The sequence below is a fragment of the Mytilus galloprovincialis genome, chromosome 3 (assembly GCF_965363235.1).
Source record: "Mytilus galloprovincialis chromosome 3, xbMytGall1.hap1.1, whole genome shotgun sequence".
NCBI lineage: Eukaryota > Metazoa > Mollusca > Bivalvia > Mytilida > Mytilidae > Mytilus > Mytilus galloprovincialis.
Window position 1 is genome coordinate 69,855,861 of NC_134840.1, and position 3,705 is coordinate 69,859,565.

Consider the following 3,705-nt stretch of genomic DNA (forward strand, 5'->3'; position numbering starts at 1 on the left):
TAATAAATAAACAGTTAAAATTTTATACATGTCAAATATGAATAACAAAAGATTGATATTATACCATTTTCAACGTTATGATTCACTTACCTCAGTTCAAGATACAATGTTGCTTAAACTAGTCAATTCTAGCACAAAATTCAATTAATTTTTCATAAGGCTACCATTATATGTAAACATAATTTATCAAATGTTATGGTGACAAAATTCGTTTTTAAACTTTTTTATTTAAATTGAAAATGAATTTTTAGTTTGTCAAGGAAGTAACCAATTTTTTTTGATTGATTTTTTTTTGATTAATTTGTTTTTGAAATGATACAATATGATGATTGTATTAAGAAGCTCTATCCTGAATTGTTTAGATTCCTTTTCTAACATAATATGATCTAAGAATACTACTAATAAAAAATGATTAAATATATCCATTGAAAAGAAAACTTCATAAAATTCATTTTCTGACATTACTCATTCAATTTATACTGGGTCAATTTTAAACAATATAATTTGGTATGAAAATATGCACATTTCCGATGGATACAAAACGTTAACATATATTTCTATAATACTCAAAATTGTGACAAAATATTAAGATTTTTGCACCAACCATGCCAAACGACAGCAATACTTTCTTGCTTATAAAAAATGAAACATGCAAAAGTTATATATTTTTTTTAAGCATTCATTTTGCTCTTCACAATTGTAAGCATTCACGAAGCTCGTTCATTATTCTAAGCATTCAATTTGCTCACAATCTATGCAACTCTCTTTTTGTTGTCCACAGTTTGTTATGACGCCGTTATTCTCACTTTTATTTTTAACAATGCAGTACATTTTTTGAAAAAGATAGAAATTAAGAATGTCAAACAGAACCAGGATAAAAAATGTCGCTGATGATATCATGATAAATGAGTCAATATAAATCGACGTAGCACGATAAAATCCGGATGCAATGAATAAAAACAAAGTCGGTCTAACGCACCAAATTATAAAGAGGGCGCGAGGCATTGTATGGTTGTAAAGAGATATGTTGAAACAGCAGATGGAACATGTTTCCTTTGATGAAGAATTCTTCAGTTCTGAAATGGAAAACACGATATAAATGAGGTTATGTTTACATACTTGATGATTATTCTATAAAATTTTACTAATATTTATAAATTTTATAATTCACATAATTATAAGCATTGGAATAGTTATCTTAGATACCAGGATTATAATTTAGTACGCCAGACGCGCGTTTCGTCTACATAAGACTCATCAGTGACGCTCATGTCAAAATATTTATAAAACCAAACAAGTACAAAGTTGAAGAACATAGAGGATCCAAAATTCCAAAAAAGTTGTGCCAAATACGGCTAAGGTAATCTATGCCTGGGATAAGAAAATCCTTAGTTTTTCGAAAAATTCTTTTTTAAAAAATTATACTTCATTCAGGTTTTAATTTCTTTCTATTTAGAATAGTTCAATTGATTGTTTGTTTTACGTTCATTAGCTAATATTTGATGCCATTTCATAACGTTTTTTGATGCGTTTTGTTATTTGATTTTGCCATGTGATTATGGACTTTCCGAATTGATTTTCCTCTGAGTTCAGTATTTTTGTGATTTTACTTTTTAATATAAAGCTGGTGGTGACAAATAATAGAATAGATGAAATTAAAAAAAGTATTTCAAAACTAATACATTTATTTTGAAGATAGCGAAACATGTACACAAAATATCACTTGTGAACAGTTTTCTTGTTACTTAGTCATTGCGGCGCTGAAAATACTCAGTACAATTTATAAAATATATATGTTTTCTTTTTATCCGAGCACATTTGAAAATTGCGAAAAGTGCTACTTTTTGTCTTGTTTTGCATTTTATTGAAAGGTTATAAAATGTACATATTGTGTCGCTACTTTTCTCAACGATGATTGGTAAGGCAAATGTTATTGTCGTGCACATTTTAATTTCTTACAAACTCAAAATTATACTAACCAGAAAATGATGACGTTTTGTATACCATGTTGTACAGTATTGCAAAAGACGGGACGCATAATAACAAATACTCCAGATAGAAACTGCTGGTCCAAGGTGCCCGATTCTCAAAGCAATAAAAAGACGTATTAGGCCTGGGTTTGGTAAAGACCTGTAGCTTACTTATTGACTCATCGTTGATGCATTGGTAGTAATCCATCAGGTTCGAATCTTTCAAGAATGAATCACAGAAAATGTGTTTGGTTTTCTCAGGATGTTCAACAATCAAGCATGTTGACAAGAGATTGTTCCATATAATAATTAGTATAAGCGCTAAAAAGACGTAGATCAAGCAGACGACTTTTACTAACGACTTTTTAAATGGCACTGATGTCAATACAATTGTGCCAAGTAGTACGGAACAAATCATCGAAACTGCTGGCATACTTCTGATAGGAAGATCAAACAAGAGCTCAGTCGTTCTATTCCAGTATAGTTTAATAAAATATAAAACACGAAACACTTCAAATATATATTCAACAACTATAATGGTGATAAAAGTTGCTGAATATTTGTGTTGTGCCGAAAAACATAGCAGCACCAGCGCGAAAATAACAATCAAAGTCAAAATTATAACAAAATTTTCTGGCACTAACGATACATCCATATTCGAATTAATATGACAGATAAGATCAAACTATTAGTTTTATATCATTTTACCTCACACTTCAAAATCTATATATCCTGTAAAAGATAAATGGAAATAAAAAAACATTTACATTGCATCCCAATCAGGAAGTGTTAGTGTACTTATTAAGAAATATTAGATGTTGTTTATCATATAGTTTTCAAGTTAACTTAGAGTATTTTTGTGTTTTTGCTTTTTCCTCATGATTATTTTATAATCGAGCAATATTTGTTTCACAAATGTATTGATAGGAATTAATTTATACAAAGTTGAATTTTACGAGAATAGTCTACTTATGTTATATATATATGGGTATATATATTTCCCAAGAAAAAAACTAACAGTAGTAATCTGCTAACTGTACTTCCTCGGAGTTCAGTATTTTTGTGATTTTACTTTTTGAAGAATATATAAAAAAAAATACAGTCTCTTGATAAGATGTTATGCTATATAATATATTTTACATACTCACAGAAGCTTACCTTTTTCTTTCGTACAGATCCAATGCACACCTTTATATGCAAAAGGGAAATTCTGATTTAACTTAACTTCCTGCTTACAATTTACTGAAGCGTTTCAAGGGGAATTACTTTGTACATAACTCATTCGATTTAAATGGTTGCAAATTGAATTATTTTCCAATTTTTTAACAAAACTTTAACAAAATGGTGTAACATATCTGATTAAAAAACCCTGGAATTTTGGGTCTTCAATGCTTTTCAACTTCATACTTAATTCGGCTTTCTATTTTTTCCGACATTCACCGAAGAGTCTTTCTGTAGACGAAACGCGCGTCCTGTGTACATATTATTAAGCCTGGTATCTTTGGTGAGTTTATTTACAACCACATGGTCGATGCAACTACAGTGGATATTTCCTCCCGAGAGTTCCACCAGCCCTTATTCAGGAAATCTTTTAATAATTTTTGATATGGTCATATTAGTAAATTGACTGTCAACGAAAGGAAATACTAAGGATTTTTTACCGAAGAAATAGACGACCTTACTTGTATATGCCAAAACCTAAAGGAATAAAGGCTTAAATCTCGTACTTTATTTT

At 29.6% G+C, this 3,705-nt stretch overlaps 1 long non-coding RNA gene across 2 annotated transcripts; it reads right to left on the reverse strand.

Moving 5' to 3' along the window:
* LOC143068780 (uncharacterized) lies at window positions 1–3,200 on the reverse strand. Of its 2 annotated transcripts, none has more exons than XR_012976248.1 (3): window positions 3,129–3,200; window positions 1,980–2,702; window positions 1–1,076 (listed from the first exon to the last, which is right to left on the reverse strand). It is a non-coding gene; the product is annotated as an uncharacterized LOC143068780 (long non-coding RNA). The 2 variants fall into 2 exon arrangements; XR_012976247.1 differs by having other exon boundaries at window positions 3,119–3,183.
* Between the last annotated feature and the right edge of the window lie 505 nt (window positions 3,201–3,705).